Source organism: Salvia hispanica, chromosome 4 (assembly GCF_023119035.1).
Source record: "Salvia hispanica cultivar TCC Black 2014 chromosome 4, UniMelb_Shisp_WGS_1.0, whole genome shotgun sequence".
Classification (NCBI taxonomy): Eukaryota; Viridiplantae; Streptophyta; class Magnoliopsida; order Lamiales; family Lamiaceae; genus Salvia; species Salvia hispanica.
This window is the reverse complement of record NC_062968.1, coordinates 48,508,974-48,533,819: the sequence shown is the minus strand read 5'-3', so window position 1 is coordinate 48,533,819 and position 24,846 is coordinate 48,508,974. Positions and strand designations below refer to the sequence as shown.

Below are 24,846 nucleotides of genomic sequence, written 5' to 3'. Positions count from 1 at the left end.
TCAAATCAGCCCAGTTTTTTCTTCAATTTCTCCGCGCTGTTTTAATTTAGCAGACCCCAGCTAGTTATATTATGATTAATGGTAGTAATGCATACTAACCACACTCTAGTTAGCTTACTTATTAATTATTATATTACCCTTAAATAGTAATATTATACGACTTGAAACTTGGGTGTTGGCACACGTTTGGCACATTACTATAGTTCAAGATCCCTCCAGCCAATAAATTATAAGCATCTGGTTTTTCACAAATTAGAATGGATTGGTGATCAAGATATGAGAGTGAAACGACTCCTTCAAACACATCTATAGTCAAACTTAGCACACCAATTTTAAATTTTGCTTTGTAGCTAGCTATTGACTAGACGCTTAATTAGTACTATTAAGGTCTAAGGATATGTAATTAACACAAGATAAATTGATAGGCGTCACAACTGAAATTAGCTAATTGATCAACGTTCACGGAACACGTGATATCATTGTTTTTATTAATCTTGTTACTTGTATGGTAGAATGATTCTAAATAATAAATATGAATGAAAACTGGACTAAGTTACTCCCTCCGTCCACGAATAAGAGTCTCGTTCACTTTTTCGCATTTTTTTTATAAAAATGATAATAAATAGTTAAAGTGGACAAATGATAAAATAAGAGTCTCGTTCACTTTTTCGCATTTTTTTTTATAAAAATGATATAAATAGTTAAAGTGGACAAATGATAAAATAAGAGTCCCGTTCACTTTTTCGCACTTGTCCTTGTCTATATTATTCTCTCTCTTACTTTATCATTTGTCCACTTTAACTATTTATTATCATTTTTATAAAACAAGTGTGAAAAAGAACGAGACTCTTATTCGTGGACGGAGGGAATAATGTTACCGAGGGACATTTGAACCTTCAAGAAAACGATCACAGTCACGGGCCCTCTTGACTATGAAAAAGCAATCACCCATTCCAATCCATCCAACTCAATCTCGTAGTCCAGAGTTAGAGATAGGATTATAAAACGTGTATTAAAATTGACCAAAAATCTTTAAAACGTTTATTTTAAAAAAACAACATAATTTTAATACGATAACAATAACTTTAAAATTGGCCAAACAAGTTATAATGTGTATTAAATAATAAATAAAATTTGAATACAATATTAATAATTTTAAAATTGACCAAATAATTTTAAAACGTGTAGTAAAATCCTAGGTTAGAATTAGGATTTTTAAACTGACCAAACAATTTTAAAATGTGCATTCAAAAACAAAATATATAATCATCATAATAATAATCCAATCGTTCATAAAAAATAATCTCATTTGTTGACAACACGGGTTTATTGAGAAATTGGTATAGTAAAAGAGAATAGAGAGAAAAATTAGATTAAGTAGAATAGAGAAAGAGATAAAGTAAGAGAGATAAGTAAAAGTAGATCAAATGTAAGAGAAAGTTTGTTTTTTTGAAATGAGACTATTTTTTGTAGATACTCTAAAATGACAAAATCAGACTATTTTTCGTTAACAGGAGGAATAATAATAATGATAATAATAATAATAATAATAATAATAATAATAATAAAATAATAATAATAACGTAACAATAGAATTTTATTATATTAAAAATATTATGCTTATTAGAGTAGGTATTCTTGTAACCAAATATCGTTATCTTCAATTCCTGCCAACAATTTTAATATCGTTCCGAATTTTCCTAATTTAAGCACTTACCTCTATTATACTCCACGTGGTTAACTTTATAAAGGTTACAAAATAAATACATTAGATAAAATTGGTTACTAAATAGTACTGTATTCATTTAGAGTGACAATCGTTTGTTTGAAGATATGAGATAAAATTTGATGTATAAACTTACTCCCTCCGTCCCAACTTAAGATTCCTAATTAGTTATGACACGAATTTTGAGAAATGTAAAAAAAAAGTGAGTTGAATAAGTTAGTGGAATATAGGTTTTACTGATATATATTACTTTTATAATAGAATGAACTACATAAATGGTACCTGATCTTTCACTTTCGCACATAAATGGTACATGATCTTTATTTTATATCGTTTTTGGTACCCTGTGACAAAAATAACCTCAGGTACCAAGCATGTGATATTTTTTGTTATGGAGGATATTTTTGAAAATTTTAATTAAATAGTACCAAATATGTGATTATTTTTTCCTCCTTTCTTATTTCTTTTTAGTTTCTTCTTCATTCTTTTTTCTTCCTTTCTTATTTCTTTTTTAGTTTCTTCTTCATTCTTTTTTCTTCATTTTCTTCTTTTTTTAGTATTTTATCTTTCTTTCTTCTCTCTTTTTTTCTCCTTAGTTTATATTTTTTCTTCTTTCTTTTTTTCTTTTATCTTCTTTCTATTCTTTCCTTTTAGTTTTTTATACATACATCAATTGCATTCATAATATAAACCAAGAACAAAATGTCTAATTAAATTAATTATTTAATATAATTAAATCAATTGAATATTTTTTTTTATTAAATTACTTTATACTCATTTTAAGATTGAAACGCCTAACTAAAAATATTCTACTCTTCATATCATTATGAATACAATTCACAATTATTATTACATAATATTATATGATTCATAATTTATATAATTATTTATTAATTACTACTAGTTTTTAGTATTATAACAATAATATTTTTATAATAATTAAATATACTTATAACTATCTATATTTGAATAATATTAAAAATAAATTAATTATTAATTTATAACATCAAAATAAGAATATTAATATTGATTAATAATAATAGTATAAAGAGTGAGGAGAATGAGAGAAGATATTACAATATCACTTTTGGTTCTAGTTTTATGTATACCTAAAATATCCTTTATGACATAAATGAGAAAATGTATTTGTTTAGAGGGCATTTTGGGAATAAAATTGCATCAGGTATCAAAAATGTGATTTATAGGTACCAAACGCGATATAAATTAAAGATCATGTATCATTTACATGCAAAGTGAAAGATCAGGTACCATTTATGTAGTTCACTCTTTATAATAAAATGTGAGTGGAATAAGTTAGTGGAATGTGAGAGCTACTTACCACTTATGGTACAAGTAAAATAGGACTCTTAAGTTGGGACGGATGGAGATGGCAAAATATGACTCTTAATTGGGACGAATGGAGCATTTTACTTCAGAATTCAAAGCCTCGTAAAAACTTAGCATCTCTTCAAATTCAATATTCTCTCCGTCTCCAAAGAATATGCATTTTGGTTCGGCATAAGTTTTAATGTAAAATTGGTAACGTAAAAGAGTGTACAGATAAAAAGTAATTAAAGTAGTGTTAGTGGAGAATGGATTCCGCCTTATTAGAAAAAAAAATCAAAATTAGAAAGCGCATATTGTTGTGGAACGGACTAAAAAGGAAAGAGAGTATATTTTTATGGATGGAGAGAGTATTGTTTACGATAATAGATAGTGTCTCCAATGGCGGACGTTGCCGACGTCCGACCGGACGTCCGCCGTAGTGAACGGGAAGGGCGCCCACGCCCGTCGGATGGGCTCGCCCCTCACCCCCACGTCCGACCGGACGTCCGCGTTTTTTTTTTTTTTTTTTTTTTAAAAAAACTCTATAAATAGGGCTCGGTGAACTTCATTTCATTCACACCACTTGTGTTGACATGTTTTTCTCTCTCTCTAATCTCTTTTTATCTAGAATGACGAGTAGTCGTGCGGGTGGTAGTGGCGGAGGCGCTAGTGATAGTGATGGTGATAGTGATGATGAATTGGATCTCGCTGTGCAAGAGGCGATTGATCGATTGCTCCGGCAGCGGCGGCGGCAGCGGTACCTCGGCCGATCCATCACCGACGTCATGTACCCCGGGACCACATTGCTGCACATATTCGGTTGTATGAGGACTACTTTGCTCCGCAGCCGCGTTTTGGGGATGCCTTATTCCAGCGACGTTTTAGGATGCATCGTCCTCTGTTTATGCATATCGTGGGTGCGTTAGAGAGAAGATACGAGTTTTTCAGGATCAGGGAGGATGCGGCTGGAAAACCCGGACACACGGCAATACAGAAGTGCACCGCCGCAATCAGGCAACTGGCGTACGGAGGTCCGCCCGACATGTTCGACGAGTACCTCCACATTGGCGAGTCTTCAGCCGTTGAGTGTTAGCTGAATTTTTGCGCGGGCGTTAGATCGATATTCGGGGATCAGTATCTTCGGCGTACGAGCCTCGAAGACTGCCAGCGGCTGATAAATATGCACGGGTCGGTGCACGGGTTCCCTGGGATGTTGGGCAACATAGATTGTTTGCATTGGGAGTGGAGGAACTGCCCCGTCGCCTAGAAGGGGATACACACTTCCGGCTTCAAAGCCAAGCATCCCACGATGATCCTTGAAGCTGTAGCTGACTACCGGCTGTGGATATGGCATGCTTATTTTGGAGTCGCCGGATCGAACAACGACCTCAACGTCCTCCCGGTCGTCGCCCCCTGTTCAACGATCAGTGCAATGGCGTTGGTCCCGCCATCGTTTCGTCGCCGACGACAACCAAGCACAATATGGTATACTATTTGGCGGATGGGATATACCCAAACTGGCCCGTCTTTGTGAAGACGATCAAGCATGCGGTCGGATCAAAGAAGTCCTACTTTGAGAGCCGTCAGGAGGCAGCGCGCAAGGATGTTGAGCGCGCATTTGGTGTGCTCCAGAGTCGATGGGGGATGGTGAGGGGTCCGGCACGGCAGTGGTATATTCCCAACATCGGCGACATCATGTACGCATGTATCATTTTGCACAACATGATTGTCGAAAGTGAAGGGGACGAACTGACTCAGTGGGCCAACGAAGATGATACGGGTGCCGGTCCAAGGCACGACGTGGCCAGCGCGAATGTGAACATGGGGGTACCTCATGGAGAGGTTGAGCGGTTGCGCGCATTTGCCGACATGCGGCAAAGAGATGCTCATATTCGACTTCAGGAGGATATCATCGAAGAGGTTTGGATGCGGAGGGGTTGACGTTGATGTGGGTGCTTTTTTTTCTATCTACTATGTAATTTTTTCTTTCGAATGATGTATGTTTTCTTTTTAATGAAATATTCGCATTTCCCCATTCGTATTTGTGTCGAATTTTAATTCCGTAAATTTTAATTTTAATTGTGAATTAATTTTATTGTAGGAAGTCCTAGTGGGAAGTCCTAATGCAGTGGAAAGTCCTAGTAAAATAAGAAGTGCTAGTGATGACGTGGCAGAAAGTTTTTATGGGAAGTCCTAGTGGAAAGGGCGCCACCGGAGATTACTTCAATTTTCATTACTCGTCTACCAATTTGCTGCATGCACGAAACTCAATGAGCTACAAAAAAAGGTTATTTTCGCTGAATTCGTGATGCTGAATCATCAGATAATACAATGGGATTTTTAAATTATACACTAAAGCATATAGTATTGCATTACGACTATAAATCTTTGCCGTGAAGTGTAATATTTCTGCTAAGTATATTGAAATTAGCATTGAAACAGGTCGTTGGCATATTTCAAATAAACCTTAGCCTAAGGGATTAAGCCTGTGGTCTTAGTAAAACAAAACTACACTTCAAAATCTTAGTAAAGCCGCCAAAAAAATTATCTTCATTCTATAATCAGACATCAGATGCAGGGTTACTTGAGAGAATTCTGGGAAAATTACTCCAAGCCAAGCCTAAGCTTTAGAGTTAGCAGCCAGTCGCCCCGCCTTTTCACGGAAAGTTAGAATTAGTCGGAGATCTTCTTACATCCCTAGTTGTGCACCCAATATTTCATGCGTTATTCCTTGGTGGACTAACAGCTCTATTCTCTGCTTCTTCAGAGGGCAATGGCTTCGGTTTACTTCTAAAATAGCTTTTCGAGTATATGGAACCAAACACTATAACCTGGCAGATGAAAATCAATAACCAATAGAGGTTAACGAGACTCAGAATTTACAGGAACGTAGATATAAGGATCGGGAGAACTGCTTACTGCTCCAATCAATTGTTCTGCGGTGAGTGGGTGAGCAAACCACACACAAGATAGTAGAATGCTGACCAGCTGTATTAAATATATATATCAGCTCAATTACGAGAGCGAACAACTGGAAATGTAATAAATTTGAGTACACTTTGGCATAACCACGGATAATATTAACAGTTGATGTACCTGTCTTGTGGTCATTATGGTGGCAAAGGTCAGAGCTCCAAAATTGCGGATGGTGTACGAAATGAAGAACTGGCTAATTGTGGCCACCTGCAATACATTTAAGCTCAAGTCAGGTGGAAAAGTTTAGAGACGATTCAAGGGATGATAAATGTGAGGGAAAGAAATCGAAAAGGAATGGGAAATTGGTCTCTAAAACCATGAACTTTGCCTAAAATTTGGTATTTCCCATGAACTTTGAAATTGGTATATAATATCACAAACTTTGCATTTTGTTTGGTATTTCCCACGGCATGTTTATTACTATATTTGACTAACTTACGAGGCTTTTTATCATACTTGACACAATTAAATCAACGTGGTTTTCAACGTGACTTTTTATGCTACATGTTATGAACTTAAAAAGTGGTTTCAAATATTATAAAACATATCACGGTTGCCTATGTTAAATAAGATTTTGATGAAAATATCTTATTTGAGTGAGTTCGGGAAATACCAAACAAAATGCAAAGTTCGTGATATTATATACCAATTTCAAAGTTCATGGGAAATACCAAATTTTAGGCAAAGTTCATGGTTTTAGAGACCAATTTCCCAAAAGGAATTGGCAGGGTGACAAAATGATAGAAATACAATGACTTACAGTTGAAAGTATAATAATGTCAATGAAACAATCATTATGCCGAGAGACAAAGTCTATTGCCAAGAAAAGATTTCCTTGTAAGATTAAACCTACATCAGAATCAAACATCGCAATTTAATGAGTATCGGCACCTAAAAGTTAAACATTGTTAAAAGGTAAATATTACACATGCAAAGAATCAATTTTTAAGGAGAACGCTAAATCTGCCAATGAAACAAAAGATGCAGTTCTATTCTATTATCAGAGGAAATAGTCAAGCTATGCGATCCTGTGTTACTTCATGTTTAGTTACTGAAGCTGTATAAGATGCTCATGATTCCGCAACTAAACCAGGTGGTTTATAAGTAAATGGTTGGGAGAAGCAAGTCAAACATAGTTAGCAAAAAAAGAACTTTCTAGAACCCTTATGCATAGCAATAACCAGCAGACGTAGTAATCCTTCATTATTGATTACTTTCACTATATAGGCAAGCTTCTCCATTGATTGTTTGTATGGCTAGTAATATAAATAATAATCTGTTCCAGTTTCAAAAATAACCATATAAAAAACATAAGCAGATGGAGTTGCCACTCAGCGACTTTGAAAACAATAAAGAAGAAATGATAATACTTATCCAAGACTGGACTCTGGAGTTCAAAACGTACTAAATTGCAAGTGAAAAGAATCTTCCCTGATATTAAAGCAAAGATCTACCTTTAACAACAGCACTAATAGTTCTTTTAAAAGTTATTTGATTACAATTTAATCTATAGCCCACCTATATGTGATAAATGATGTATCTTACCAGTGAAACTTATCATGCAAGAACAGAGAGTCGTGTAAAATATCTGGTTGTGTATGTCCATATCATAGCCTTTAAAAAGTTTGTCCTGAAATGTGCTAGTGAAGCCATCACACCTGTTAACAAAGACAATAATTAGAGTTCATGCTTAGACCAAGCCATCACACCTGTTAACAAAGACAATAACAATTAGAGTACATGCTTGGACCAAAAACATAAAATTTAAAGTCCATTCTTTTATGCAGAAGCATGGCAGCTAATAGGTTGCAAGTTCTATAACCAGAATACAAGTCATGTCTCGGAGTGGGACAGTAAAGCAAAATAGATTTAAAGTGGAAACAGCTAGAGTGCTGAAATATCTAGAATGATCGAGATAGGTCAGGAGGAAATCCCAATGCAAGCATGATAAATGCAACTACAGTGAAGTGTTTTCACGAGAAAAGTCGGGCAGTTTATGACAAGACCAACCCACCCACCCAAAAAAGCGATGGAAAAAAGTAAGCAATGAAGGGATATTGTGAAGCCAGTAGCTTTAGTTTAGAAGTTAGGAAAACAGAAGAGCGGTAATATTTCAATCTTCAACTGTCCTCTGGACACAGGAATATGAATGAAACTTTAAAACAGCAAATAAGCATTTCCTTAAAACTTCTTTCACTTCAAATGTTAAGACAGTACCACTAGCACGGGGAGCAAAATTTCTAGTCATTTATCAAAATGCGATCTTCTCTAAACAATTATCAGTATTTGCACTCAAGATCAGCCATGTAAAAATCAATTTGCTTTTTCAGGATCATTAATGTCACCTGTTGTTTTCAACTCTATTTAGTTGCTTGTTTTGAAAATTAACTGCATAATATATAACCAAATATGTTATAACTTTGTTCTGGGCGCTTATTTCAATGGCCCAAATAAGATTTGGATTCTAAGAAAACTTAGAAAAAAAATCAAAGAAAAAATAGGTGTGTGAAACGCCAACCTCAAAGGTTACATATTAGTATGAAGTAAGATGAAGCATATTGTCAGAATCAAACCAATTGATCAAGTATAAAATAATGAAAAAATGAGTTACTTGACATTACCCAAGATAACCAATCATCAAAGAAACACCCCAAACAGTGCTTTCTCTTCCTCTACTGTATGGACTAATATCACCCGCCTACATTTGAAATATTTGAATTGAAATTAAGTAGTACATCATTAATTAACAAGATAAAGCACATGAATCATGTGATTTTTTTCGCTAAGCATCATAGTTTCCAAACAAGAGAAGCACCATATTAAGATGTTATCAGGTTCTTCATGACACAATTATTTCAGATTTTTTAGTCAAAATCAAAATTCAAAACCATGTTATCCATATTTTGCTTACTCTGATCTTGAACTAAGTTTAATTTTACCAGGATTTCAAAATAACAGTAAATGTTTTGTTCATTTACTTTTCCAACCGCTTTTTAGCCAGGATACCTGAAGTACGAATTATAATTTCAAAGTCTCAAGCACTTGAAGCACAAAATAATTTTGGACTAGAAAATGTTTGAGCACAGCTCTTTAAGTATAAATATGGAATTAGGATGCAGTACAATGTATTGTTCTTGATTTAGAATAAAAAGGTATGTCATCAGAAGTTTGAATGTGGAAAATGTATATAATTTCTTCTCATATAAAGAGTATTATTATTGTGGAATCAGTATGGGAGTTAATTGACATGCAGAATAATAGTGAGCATTCTTAAGAAATTTTTTAGAATGTTTACCGGAAATAATATAAATAGAGCATCCAATAGTGACTAAAATGGGAAACAAATAATCTTTTTCCAGTGTACTTCTTTTGCATGATGGCAGTGCCCCAAATCTGCACCAAATGAGAATAACTATGAGACAGTAGAGAGGGGTGCAGGCCGTGCAGCTACAAAAATCCAAAAGATTTAGCTTAAAGCTTAGCATTGACTAATTAGACTTTTAAGTTTCACCTAAGGTAATGAATCATGGTACAAAAGTTCAAGCCCATTCCAGACTGTCAACTGTGCTTTGTTATCAAAGCAACATGTTTTAATAGAATTTTCAAAAATCCACAAATGAACTGCAATAGTGACACAATGAATTTGTTTTTAAAATTTAAACGCCACTTTCTTGGAACTGTTGTCACTTATCATTGAACTTTTAGAAATATGCCCAGAGATTAGATTTCTAATGGGGTCAAATAACATATGGACATGAAGATGTTACAAAAAGATATCAGTCGAAATTCACTATCCAAAAGGTTATGTCATGGCTATCAATGAGTTTAACTTAAATGGGGCAGACCATGGAGGTTCTGATTAAAAATGACGAGTTGCACATACTGGTGATCTACATGGTCTTCAGTTCAAAATTCCACGGAATGTATATTTTTAATTTGTATCTATAACAGCTACTTTGGCTCTAATGAATGTAGTCCAGATAGAGAGAATATTTGAAGCCCTGAAGCATGATCAATTCTCAGGGTACTCAGTCAGAGCAAACTATCATTTGGATTGAAGTTGTAATAGATTCCAATTCATCTTTTTTGGGGTTTCCTCATAAAAATATTGTGTAGATTTCATCCCTATCAGTATTTCAAGGGTTTCAAGCTTTGAAACAGAACCTATATGAGAAACTAGGCAAACTCACCATCACAGGTATCATTTTTGGGACACTTGCCAGTGTCTGGACTGGAAAACTGACATATTTAAGGGCCTGAAATGTATTAAAAACTTTTCATGTTAAGGCACTTCTCCTTACAACTGAACATAAAAAAATTTCCTGTGACAAGGTAGAATAGATATTTGAATATTTTTACTAGAGTTCCTCTCAGGGTAAAGTTCAAAGAGAGTTCCTTTCAACCAGCCAAAAAATACAGCTCACCTCATACTGACAAGTCTGGGAGTATATTAGACACCGATATAGCACAATACTTGTAAATTGGAGCAACAGGATCAAGGACCTTTTTACTTCCCTGAAGAGCCAAAGGAGCAGGTAAAATAACATCAAAATATGAGATCTGAATTAAAACATATCTAGATAATAATAAGCCAAGTTCCATCATATGCCGCAGTACCAAATTATGTAATGCCAAATAGAATATGAAGTCAAACCAAATCATTTCAAGACTTTAAAATAACAACCATCTACAATGATGTGCTTCAAAATAGAAGTGAACTTTCAAAGATGGTTTCCAGTTATACGACACAAAACTAGCCACTCAATATTCAATCACAATTACCAGTAGAATTGCAGCTGACACAGCAGAGGTTGAAATGCGGTTGCAGAAGACAAGAAACAATGAATACTTAAAAATTCTTTGTTTGGACCATATGGGACTCTCATAATCTTTTCCTGCAACAAACAATTTCCTGTCAGTTTCTTAAGAAATGAAGATTCTGATCCAATATAAGAGGTACAAATGGGCATACTGAACATAATTACATCAAGACCATCTCTAGTTCTAATGTTCAAATATATTCTCATACTTCATAAAGATTCAAAAAGAATATATCTTTTTTTTTCTTAGCATTCAGAAGGTGGGGTTATGAGTAAAAAAAATAAGAAATACTTGACTGAATAAGCATATTGATACTAGAATAAATTGCTTTTAATTGAGAATGGACCTACGCTTTTCAAATTGGAATCTCAGTAAAACTTCACTAAAAACCCTTTAAACAATCCAAAAATAAATAAAATAAAATAAAGACTAAAATTTCATATAACTATGTAAGATCTTGTTTTTATAACGCCCAATCCCAAAACATGTTTGCCTCCCATAGGTATCTGAGGCAATCAACAAATTCGTATACTCGATAATGATAAATCCAATCCGCTCGCAATTAATACGATTGAAAAAGAGAGAGAAGAAATAAATTGGCACCTGTAATACTCCATAGATAAGAAGAGTGGACATGATTCCAGTCACGGCGAACGATAATTTGAATAGCTTGTTCTCTTTCAATTTCTGAATGAGCTGCGATGGAGGCTCCGCCATCTCTAAATCCAATCATCCGCGTCGCCGCCACCACCACTCTACACAAAAACCACAGAGGAACATCTTATTCCACCAAATAAATAAATCATCAATTGCACAGAAATTACACATTATTCTGGCAGAATAGAATACATACATGTAGCAAGACAAATTAGGCGATAAAGCGATGGTGCGGCGCCGTTCCACCGCAAGAAAATAGTTTGCAGTGATCTGGAATTTGTTTTGATCGACTACTTAAAAATATGTAGGGGTTTTCGCCGGCGGAATCACGTTTCTTTCCCTCGCACTCTTTATTGCTGTATCACACTCATTTTTCTTTTAAAACAAATCAAAATTATTTTTTATTTCCTAAAATGACAATTACTACAGGAGTCACTTCCTAGGAAAAAGTAACCGTATATGTTACGCAAAATATTGGAAAATGGAGTGCAAATGATGGGAATAATTCTTTAAAATGTATAACACCAATGTAAACTAACGTTTATAATTGAGTGAAAAAAATTCTTTTAGTGCGTATACATTATGTGTGCTTTGAGTGTATTGGTGTTCACGTCGGACATAATCGGCCCTTGGTATTTGAGAAATTTTGAAATATCAACTAGGATTGCGAGAAAATACCTAAGTACTAGTACTATACTATATACTGGACTTATTGTAATAAACAAATATTTAAAATATTGAATTTTTTATTATAATACAGTAACTTTCTTTTCCAATACCTGTATGAATTTGTTATAACGTGGGATACGCGATATACCAAAATTTTGGTATAAGTCAGAAAATTATGGCATATTATATCCTTTCCATGCATGGAAATAAGCCATATTTTCTTTCTGTCATCTCATATAAATAATTTATATTCGTTTATGTTAATCTTTTTCATTCTCTTTACTTTTATCATTTATGTGCCTCATCATTTCAACTACTTTTTCTATCTTCTCTTACTTTACCAATTCTCCATTCGTCATCATTAGGAGTCTCATTTCTTGTGGCATGGATTTTAAATGAAATGTGAGTGGAATGAGTTTGTGGAAGGTGGGACCCTATTACCATTTATGGTAAAAGTGAATCGGGACTCCTATTCGCTGATTAAAATAGAAAATGGGACTCCTATTAGGACGAATGGAGTCTACATTAAATTTCGTATCAAACCCAAATGACCAAATTCTATAGGACGAAGGGAGTATTCGGATTTTGTATATGTCGTGTATATATTGACGTCAATACGACAATATACATCTAAAAATGGTATATGGCGCCGTAAATATAGAATATATTTAATTTATTTATGTATAGATAGAGAGAGAGAGAGAGTTGCTATTCGATCGCTCTAAATGAGCTACACTTTGAACGCCTATTCCATATAACCATTCCTTTTAGTTTTTTTTGTCAATGAAATTCATTCTCCTTAATTCTACTCTTTCCTCATCTTCAATTCTTAATTTCAGTCTTTCAGATGCTATATACATTCTCTGTATCCAACTGTCGATCTACAGAAGCATAGAAATATCCAATTCAATTACCACTGTCGCTAATTGGGAGGCACAATTTGTTGGGGATACTTAGCACAATTGCTCTGTTTGTATTGAGAAGAACAAGTCCAAAGAGAGATGTAGACGAAAGAGATCAAATGAAGTTGTCTACATATGCCACTTCTCTCTTATCAAAATTTGAACTCCCATGCATAGGCTATGTGAAAGCAACATTGAACTTGACAAAAGCCCGGTTAACCATTGGCTCGGAATGTCGTAGAGTGACTCGATGCTTTCTTGGCTTCAGATACATAGAAACTCGAAGCAAGTTCAACAACTCTATTGCCAACAATGGGTCCCTCTCAAAGGAAATGAGCTAAAATTAGATTAATATGGATTAATTAATTATAGTTGGGCTTACAATTATATTAGTCCATAAGTCCAACAATCGCGGAACTTTAGTAACTCTTCCTCTATATAATGGTTATTTATTCTCCATTGCGAAAAAATGAGAAATAGCATAACATTAGAGAGAAAATACGTAAAGTTTTGTAGAGAGAATTCCTAGCATTCTTCTACGGAGCAATTATATTGGGATAGTTCCTGCATCGATTGGATTGCACGTGGACCTCGATAGTAGTGGATTCAACTTGCGGATTAATCGAAGAAGAAAACAACACAATAAGTAAGATTTAATTCCATTGTGTTTACATAGCTCAACTTGCAATATGATTATGTATCTAGATCCGTATTCTTGTATGCAATTTCATGCGCTCATTAGATGAATACAAGAAAACCTAACAAGGGTATCGAGCCCGAGGCTCGATTCTTAATCAATTTTGTAATCTAATTAATCGTGGAATAATTTTAGAAATCCGAATTATGTGATTGTGTTTTGAAATTTGATTTCAAAATTTCAAGAACTGGTCCGTAATTGTTTGGAAATTGAAATTAGATTTCAATTCCTTCAAAAGTATTTGGTGAAAATAACCGAAGATTGCAAACGATTTTGGAGTTTGATTTCAAATTTTTCGAATTTTTGGAAAAGAAAAACTAAATAGATTTCAATGTTAAATCCTTTCAAACCATGATTTGTCAATGTTTTTCAAAACCATAAATTTGTTGGGAGTTTTAGATACCGAAATCTCTTCTCGTGTTCTCTCGAAAAATTTATGTTTAAAAATCCAAAATTCAAACTTCATCTTCCTCTACACGTCTTATCGCGCTCAATGGCTCGGGCGTTGGGTTATTCTCATTCGTGCGCGATGCCGACACTAAGTTTTGCTTGGCATAACACCGTGACGGCGTGAGGGAAAAACCCTCGCACGCTGCGCTAGGGCAAGAACGACGATGGTGAGACAAAGGTAGGGAGGCTCTGGAAGTTACGGGGTACGTGTGGAAGAAGATAACGCGTTATGTCTCTTATCATTTCAGTTTTTCTAATAACCTAATTTTAAATATTGTGCCTATTTCGATGGGCGTAAGTTTTAATATTTTATTAGTTTAGAACTAATAGTAATAAAATCCCAATTACAAAAATGAGCTTATTAATTTGATTAGTAAGTCGTACTGCGTTTATCATCTTGGTAATGATAACAAGTACATAAGCACTTAATATTAATTTTGAATTACTACTAAATATATATTATATTAATTTAGAATCAAGATAATTTATTAAATCCACATTTAATTACAAAATAAAATTTGATTTTATTTATTGAGCATTATTTGAAATCCTATGGAAAAGTTTATTTGATTTATGCTTATTTTTTTTAATTGTAGAGTTGGGCCTTTTTTTATTTTCGGGGAAAAGGGAGCCCAAGATGGGTAGCCCGGGGGTTATACTATTTTTTGGGTGGCGCCCAATATTTTAGTCCGTGTTATACTATGTGGGGTGGGGGCCCCGGTTTTGTGGGGTCCGTGTTATACTATGTGGGGGCGGCGCCCGAATTTTTTTTGAAATTTAATTTTGGGATATTATATTCACATAACTAGAAATTCCACTTTTTCCCCATAAAATATAAGCCTTGTTGTTTGAAAAAAACACGCCCATCATAATTGTTTGATTTTTCCCAAACCTTTTCGACCCCCGAGTTTTACCCCAAAGCGTTTGCTCTAAATCCAAAAAGGTCTGGCTCATTCATAGATCGTGGTTGACTTTGTGTGATGGGGGACTTGCTTAAATTGTTTAGTGAAGCCAAAGCACCTAAATAGTTTATGAATGCATTTTTAAATTTGGATTAATAAACAAGAGTTGCAAAATAGTTGTTGAAATTTGGGCGGAGGCCTACCTTGTGATATTATTGTATTTGGATGGGCCCAAAGCGGGGGCCGCATTAAAAAGGGATTTGGATTTGGACCACTAAAATTTATATTTTGATATAAATTCTTTTTATTTTTGGGGGACAAAACATATTTTAAAAATTTAAATGGGGTAATCAATACAATAAGGGGAGATTTTTTTAAGTGGGTATACTCAAAAGCATGTTTTGAGTATAAGTGGGGAGGGGGTTGGGTTTTTGGTATCCGGCTGTTTCGGAAATTTTCCCGGTCAATAAATTTCCTTTGTATACGTAAAACTCTACAATCCATTTTTTTAACCCCAATTAAGTATTATTCGGGTTTTCCGCCCCAATAAATCACTATTTTTAAACTTTTGGTTTGTTGTGCATTTAAAAAGATGTTTTACAAACATTTAAATGCAAAAGGGTAAACAAAGTCAAAAGTTTTTTGCTTAGTAGACCATTGGGGCGTCCCCACTTTAAGGAAACCCTTAGATCTATGCAATGCTTTGCAAAAAAAAAAAGAAAAATTTCACAACCTAGATAGGCTTTGGGCTCCCAAATCGTGAAATTTCGTAATGGCCCCGTATTTCTAAGCCTTCCGAAATAAGATGACTTTAAAGGGGATAAAATAACGGACCCAAAAGCAAGACGTGTTTTTTTATGCTATCTATTGAAAGACTTGGTCTTGATAAAATACTATTTTTTAATCTACATATGTTAGCATTAAAGATACGGTATTGATTATGCACTACTTTGACTTATCAAATGGGGGTTTTTTAACCCAAATATATTGGGAAAAGTGGTGATTAATATCTAGCGGTGTTTGGGATTGCTATTATGTTGAATCGTGGGGAGGTGGGGTCTCGTTTGATAATGCCCCCAAAGAGGAGCTCGAACAAGGTTTTATTATTGGGAAAAACCGGTCAGGGAGTTTTATTATTTCTATGAATAATAAATAAATGATTTTTTGCTAAGCCCACTTTTGGAATTAAAAAGATATTAATTAATTAAGTCCAAAAAGGAATTAATTAATTAATGGACATTTATATCTTAACCCGGGAAATAAATAATAAACAAAGGGGAAACCATTACTTGAAATTTCTTTTTGGGAGCGGAGAGTTCAATATTATTTTCCAGAACTGAATATTAAAAAAGGGTTTGTTTTAAAAATTTTTTTTAAATTTAAAGAAAAACCCTTTTGGGGGGGCCCCAAATACCCAAAACCTTCCAAATCTTTTCACCAAAGGGTTTTTAAACTTAATATAAATAGGGGGGAATAAAGGAAAAAAATCTTTTATTATTATTACTCAAAATTTTCTTCCCCTTTTCCCTAAAAGGGTTCAATTTTTTTCCCCAAATTTAAAGGAAGGATTTCTTCGGGTTTTTTTATTGGGAAGCCCTAGTTTTTGATAAGATCAAAACCCGATATGGGAAAATACGGTCAAACCCAAAAGAAAGATCCGTGGTCTAGTATCGAAGATCACCGGGAGAAGGCGCAAGCAATGGCCCGATTTTTTTGGGGGAATCAAATGGGTAACCCCTTAAATCGTAGAATTCATGTTTTAGGATTTACTTTTTTTTGAGCATAATTTTTTTTTCAGCATGCAATTATCTGTTTAACATGTGAATTGATTAATCGCATAATGGGGTCAAATAGATCCTACGTCCCGATTTATTTGTTTTGTACAAGTCTTCCATGAAGGGGCCCAAAACCCATCAAATTTATCGACCCAAATTTTTTTTGCTCGATTATGTGGATTAATTTCATTTTGGGAATTTTTTGGGGAAAAAATGGTTTTTCTTCGGGGCGGGTTGTTATTTTTCAAATTTATAACCTAACGTATGTACGAAGAAATCGAGGGCGGGTGAAATCAAGAACTGCCCAAATGAAATTTTTTAAGAATTAATTTCCCCACCCAAATTTGTGATCATTACGTGACTAATAGAGTAATATTAATTCTCATTGGTTGTAATACATGTTCCTGATTGTGGATTTGTAATAATTGCGTGGACAAATTTGGAGAATTAATTGTGAGGTTTCACCAAGTCAGGGGGAATTAATTGGCGAAATATTTGCAATGTGTTTGATCACGATGGCGTCGTGGAGTTTACTCTGTCGAGGCGTCGGATTTTTTGGGAAAAAAATGGGCAGCAGTCCCTGCACGTCGCAGCAGCGGGGCCGCGTCGATTTCATCAGGGGCCCGGGGGCGACAGCTTTTCGAGTGGGAGTCCTTCTCGGGCAGTGTCTGGGCTCGGAGGGTTTTGTCGCAGAAAACAGCAGCTGCCCCGGGGGGCAGGGGCTGCCGGGAGACGGGGGGTGGCGGCTGCAGTTCAGTGGGAGAAGGGCACGAGGATTGGGGTTACCCTATGGGTGAAGTCGTTTTGTCTCTTTTGGGGACTACGCTTTCCAAATTTAAATTGGGGTTTTCCCTAACCCTTAGAATTTTTTTTGGAAAATATTAAAATTAATTTGGAAATATGATTTGAATATATCTTTTTTGTGGATTTTATATATTATATAAGATTTAATTTTTTATTAAATCATGGATTAATTATAGATTTTAACCTTTTTTTTTATGGATTTGTAGGGATTTAATTCCTGATGAACCCATTAAATTTGGAAAATGACAATCAAATTTTTTTATTTATATCCAATGGATTAATGTGGTTTATCCCTAGAAAACTCTTAGTTTGATTTAGATAAATATAATATTATTTTATTTTTTATCCTATTAGTTTATATGAATTTATTCTAGAAAAAGAAGGGTTTTTAATATTTGATAATATAATATTTTATTCATCTTATAGATTTATATGGTTTTGTTAATATAAAATTTGGGATAGTTTTGAATGATTATAATATAATATAATCTTATTCTTTTGGATTTGTATGGATTTATTCTAAGATAAATCCTAGATGAATTAGGATAAACATTTATATTAATTTTTTTTTACCCATAGATTTGAATAGTTTTAAATTTTATTAAGACAAATCTTAGAGGGATTAAAATAAATTAATCCAATTTATCCTTATCTTTTGGATTTGTATCCTAGAAAAAGATTAGGATAAAGATGATATATAAAAAACCCCTTATTTAATTGAATTTAGATAAATTTATTTATCTAAAAAATCCAAAGAAATGTTTGATAAAATTGGGATGTCTATTCTAAATAGAATTAAAATTTGTATAAATCTTGGTTGATAGGATTTTTTTTTATCTTATGGATAATGGTGGAATTGTTTCTATCTAGTAATATTTTAAAATCGATTTAAATAATGATAATCATAGATCCGTTATCTTAAACTTTGTGGGATTTGTTTTTTAAAGGAAATAAAATGGAATAACCGGTGGATTTAAATTTATTTTTGAAAAATTTCCAAAATGAATTTATAAAGGTTTTAAATAAAAAATTTTTTTAAATTTTTTTCCCCCATGACTAGTTAAAAAATTTTCAAATTTAAATTTTTTAAATGCCATGGATTAAATGGATTTATCTTTTATTTGGTGTTTATCTATTTTAAGTGGATTATCAACTTTATCTACTTATGTGATAATTATGCAAACACCTACAAAATACCCTATGATGATTACAACAAGTGCGTTTTTTGGTCTCCATCTTGGGATTCCCAAAATTTTTTGGGGTGTTTTTTTCTAATATTTTTCGCCACCTAGGATGGGGACAATAATCCTAAAAAAGCGCAAGTTCATAAGGGCGGACTTCTCACATAATAAATAAATGAACTAGAAAGTGATTCCCAATATTATTGCCCCCTGCGAGTGGGGACAATAACCCTGGGGAAACTGCGAGTTTGGGGGTTCAATAAGAATTTATGAGATAGCTTGGTTTTGTTGTCGGAAATGAACATTGTTATGGGAGTGTGTTTTAAAAATAAAATTATGTAATTTTAAAATCGATGGTCGTGCTTGGGAAAATTTTAAAGGGTTTTAACCCCCCAGGAGGAAGCAATTGATGCTGGTTGTTGTGCCCAGGAAATTGCCCAAAATTTTAATGCGTATTAACCCCCGGAGGAGGATACAATTTATTAATTTTGTTGTTGTAAGATACCAATTATTTTGTGGTTATTTTGATTATGTTTTGAGCATGAGTATGTGAAAATAAGTTTATTTCCAAATCTTCATTATGTCATTTAATATTTTTGCGACCCTTAAAAGGGTAAACTCAAATGCCTAAATTATGTAGACCGGAAACGAAAATGGATATGATTCTCATGGAAAGCTTGGAGTTTATACTCAAAGATTCATGTCCTATTTCCTCGAAAAATTCCCCCAAGAATGTTCGAGAATGCATTATGCATGTACTTTGACAAGCTCTTTGGGGGAATAAGGGCAAGCTTTTTACTTTTTAAATAGTTTTGAAAGTCTTGGTTAATGGGAAAGAAAGATGGATATCAATAAACTGGCCCAAAATGATTCGATTGGGAAAATCCAGAGTAAGAATATTTTGGGAAAGGGTCTTTTGATCACTCAAATAGTTTTACACACAAGTCATCGCCTAAAGTAACAAGAAATGACTATAAAAAGGTTTAAATGAAAAAATAGAAAATCTTCATAATAATAGTCGTTGTGTTACTATTAGAGGAAAAAAAGATAAATGACGAACCCTAAAGGTTGATTTTTCTTAATCCCAGTTCATTTGAACAAAAAACTATATGGAAATGGGAGAGCCTAGATTGACATCGAAGTTTGTTTTAAAAAGAAAAGATGCTTTTGAGTTGGGTTGGCCTATTTTATGAATACAATGACTTACATGACAATGCAACTACTAAGTAAAAAATCTTGATCCAAAAAAAGGTTTTTTTTGCGTTGGGAGTTTTCCCCAACTATTGTTTTATGGTTGATGCTTAAGGATCTAGTATTAAAAAAAATAAGGCGACAAGGTTTAGTGTTCAAAAACACATCAAAATTCTTAATCATTGAATGATAAAGTATTTATGGCTCTTAGCCTTAAGGCCAAAAAATACTTAGAAATTGTTAAATTTATTAGACTATCAAGATTTTTTAAAATTTGTTAAAAATTTGCTTGAGAGTTGAGAAAGTCTATTTGATGCACTATGAAATTAAAAACATTTGATTTTTCAAGAGATTCCAATACTTATGAATGCAAAAATAGAAAGATTTGCAAGTCTCAAAGGTTTACACCATAAGGAGACGAGCAAAGGGTTATGATCGGGAGTGGGGGGTCTAATCTCCATTAACGAATCCAAGCATTCATCTAATGGAAAAGTGATAGTTATGTGAAGGAATCCCAAAATCTTTCTAAGACAAGTTTGATTGGGAGATTTTTTTGTACTCATTAAAATCTTATCATTGATGGGATAAACATTAAAGAAACTACCAACATCGGACCCTTCACAAAACACCCCCTTTTTGGATTTAAAGCCTCTAGTCTAGCACATCTCAAGGTGTAATGTTGTTCAAACACATGTTGGAAAAGTGTCCAAAAAAATTGGAGTTGAGTCTTTAGGAGTTTTAAAGGGTTTTTTCCCAAAAAATGTAAGGTTATAAGTTTCCGAATCTTCAAAATATAATTCTTGTATGAAGATCAAAAAGATGAACTACAAAACCTAACAAAAGGGGGATAACTCTCAAAAAAAAAAGAGAGAATCGGATTTTCCCCCATTACCAAAAATCACACCATTAGAAACTTATGCACTAATAAAATAACTTCGGGACCTAAGATTGTAAGAACTAAAATAGTGGGAGCTTCCCCCTTTTTAACACAACAAGTTCATGGGGCTAAGAGTGTCGTAAAAACTCAGTTTTAGATTAACTTGAAATAATCCCCTTTTAAATACAATGTAAAAATTGGTTAATTTGGATAATCATCCTTGAAAAGGGATAGATTTATTCAAACTAAGATAGACAACATGTTTTTTCAAGACTTGCAATACTACCTAAGGGGGGTCGGTCATTGGGAGCAAAAATCTTTGCAAAATTGGGAAATAGGATCTCAAAAGGCTAGACAATGACAAGGGTTTGGGGCCCAAAAAGAATTATCTTTTTCGCTATCGCGTCCGGGGTTTATTCGTCTATTGTCTATTTAGAACTTACATAAATTGAATGATGTATTATGATTGTCAAGACAAACCCATAAATAGAAGTCTTAAGGGAAAACATCTACTAGAACATTCTAATGGGATATGTAATTAAGGGCAAAAGCATGTTGGGAAACTTATAAAGACCTTCGTGGTCTTAAAAGGGGGCATCCCCAAATCGGAGTATATGTTTTATCAAAAAATTTTCAAATATTTGGAATTTGACTTTGTGTCCTTAAAAGTGTTGTAAGCACAAGGAAGTTGAAAGTATTAAATATGGTAATTGGTACTCTACGATGATTTTTAAACTACAAAGTTGCAAACAACTAAGATTGGCATCCGGGGGGTGAGGGGTATATTCCCCCCAGTTTAAGATAAAAGTCTAAGAGAAACTAATTAATTCTTTTGCATCTAAGTCCTTTTAAGATGCTAAAAAAAGGACATTCTCTTAGGGAAACCTATATCTACACATTGCTTGGAAATTTAAAATTAAAAATTCCATTAAAAAGGGTTTTTACCCTAAGATGGAATTGTCTTGTCTCTAGTCAAGGGCGTTTGACGCTTTGTGAGATTAAGAATAAAGGGCTAGTGTTGGAGATAAAGTCTCAAAATATGCTATAATGTGTAATTTAAATTTTTATATTGTTTCTTATGATTGCAAATATATATTATTAACCATGGCAAAGGATTTTGATTGAGGTAATGAAATAACCCCAGTGCTTGAGAAAGACTAGTAACTATATTCTGGTTTTCTAGTCATTCATGTAAAACCCCTTGGGACCTTGTCTTAGTTTTAGACTAATCGGTTTATCAAGTAAAAAATCTTGAATATGTTTTATTTTTGGAATATCTTCCCCCAATGGGTTTAATCGTAAGTTTGGGACGCCCCACGGGATTATTTTTGGATTACTCTATTAAAAGGGTAACCCAAGGGGCACACGAGTTTATTAAGCTAACAATCACAATTGGGGGTGAAATTAATTAAAGATCAATCGGACAAAGACATTACGGTGAAAAAGATATTATCGAGAACAACCGGAGATTTTTTTTTTTCACCTTTGGGAAAAGAATGGTAGTTCGATATATCTAGTATCAATACCTACTTTGTGTATAAGTGGGAGAGTTTTTCGTGGGGATACTCCAAAGCATGTTTTGAGAAAATGGGAAAAATTTTGGGTTTGGGATCGAAAAGCATGTTTTTGAGCAAGTTTGGGCGAATAGAATCTTCTTGTATACGTAAAACTCTACAATCCACTTTTAACCCGATTAAGTATTATTCGGCAGTTCCCAGAATAGAATCACTATTATTATTACATTGTGTTTGCTTGTGCATTTATAAGATGTTTTAAAACATTTAAATGCATAATAAAAAGTTTAAGTCTTTGCTTTTGTAGACCGGTTTAGGCGCGTCCACTTTAAGGTAACACGGTTAGATCTATGCAATGCTTTGCAAAAGAAAAAAAAAGAATTTCACAACCTAGATAGGCTTTTTGGGTACCTATTTTTGGGAAAAGGGTTTCAATGTCATCCGATATTTTTAAGCCCTTTTTGAAATAAGAGACATTAGTGTGGTATAGCACGAACCCGGGTCTAACAAAGAAAACGTGTCTTTATGCTATCTATTGAAAGACTTGGTCTTGATAAAATACTATTTCCTTTAAACTTTCATATGTTAGCATTGAAGGGATACGGTATTGTTATGCCCTCTTTTCTTATCAAATGGTGCAGGTTTTTGCAACCCAAAAATCCCCCATATATTGGGTAGTGGTGATTAAATCCCCGGGGGCTAGGATTGCTATTATGTTGAATGGGGGCGCGAGGTGAGTTTGTTTTATAATGTTAAAAGGAGCCCCAAAAAGGTTTTATTATTCGAAACCCTTTTGGGTTTTTTGCTCTATTAATAATAAAAAAATTTATTCTTGCTAAGTCCACTCTTGGAATTAATAAGATATTAATTAATCAAAACCATAAAACAGAATTAATTAATTTTAAAGGACATTTTTATCTTTAAACCGGGAAATAAATTAAAAAAAAGGGAAAAACCGGGGTTAAAGAATTTTTTGGAATTTGGGGGGGAAATTAAAATTCTTTTTTTTTGGGGTGGGCCGTAATATTAAAATAAGCTTTTATTAAATTGGGGTTAAATTTTAAATTTGTAAAAAATAATTTGGGGGGCCCCCTATCCAAAAACCCTTTCCCTAGATGTTGGGAAAAGGGCTTAATATAAATAGGAGAATAAAGGAGGCAGAAATCATTTTATTATTATTACTCATAATTTTCTTCCCCCCTACCTAGAGGAGTTGAATTTTTCTTCCCCAATTAAAAAGGATTTCTTTGTCTTCTTTATTCGAGTCCCAGTATTTTGATAAGATCAGCCCCCCCGATACGAGATACGGCCCCAGAACCGGAGGAAAGATCCGTGGTCTAGTATCAAAAATCATCCCACGTGGAGAACGCAAGCAATTGTCATTCTTTGGAGAATCAAACCCGGGAACTCTAAACCGTAGAATTAATGGTTTTTGGGTTTACTTTTTTGAGCATGAATTATTTGCGTTTTTAAAAATGCAATTCATCCTTTTTAAAATGTGAATTGATTAATCGCATAATCGGTCAAAAAGATCCCAAAGTTTGATTTATTTGTTTTGTACAAGTCTTCCGCTGTGCAAGGGGCTCCAAACCCCATCACTTGGTGCTTTAAAGGGATGACAAAATTAATTATGTCTTTGGGCAAACCAATTGGTGTCGTTCCCAAAAGGGGAAACCCTTCCCAGTTTTGCTACGTTTTACGGGGCTCTTTGAGAAACATGTTGAAATTGCAAATGATGCTCGGGCGATCACTTTTTCATCCAGAGGGTTTGGGAAATTCAAAGACAACATGAGCACATGCTTCCATATGAGATGCCCCAAACACTTGGGGAGTTTTTATGCTTCCCAAGGGTAAGGCCGTTTAGCATTAGTTTTGGGTTAAAATTATATGCTTTTGGGGGGGATAAAAAAATTTTGAGCTTAAGTGTCGAAAACATTGGGTCCGGGGGGTTTGGCAATTTCACCGGGAGCAAAATAGGCCCATTTAGAAGTAAAAAACCGGAAATCGTCGCTTTTAACTAGGAGAATCGGGGAATTAGGAGGGGAGAAATGGAGCAAAAGCCAAAAAAAAAGTCATCTCCGGGCAAAGGGGACGAATGGCGGAATGGAGCCGAAGCACGGAAAAAATCATCTACCCGGTCAAGGAGACAGAATTTTGGGGGGAAAGGGGGGGAGCCCGGGGAAAAATCATCTACCGGGCGGAGAGAATGGCATGCCCACATGAAGATCCTCTTTTGCAAGGGTAAGATGGTCAAAAAACCGGAAAAAAGTTGCCTTAGGGTTGAAGTTAAAGCCAATTTTTATAAATAGAAGTTTTCCACAATGAAGAGGACCTTAAGCCATCGTAGTTTAGGTAGAAAGCCTTTGTAGGCGCTTCGC

The 24,846-nt window shown here is 34.2% G+C and overlaps 1 pseudogene; it reads right to left on the bottom strand.

Moving 5' to 3' along the window:
• Nucleotides 1-5,397: 5,397 nt before the first annotated feature.
• Nucleotides 5,398-11,841, bottom strand: LOC125219418 (annotated as a pseudogene).
• Nucleotides 11,842-24,846: the final 13,005 nt, after the last annotated feature.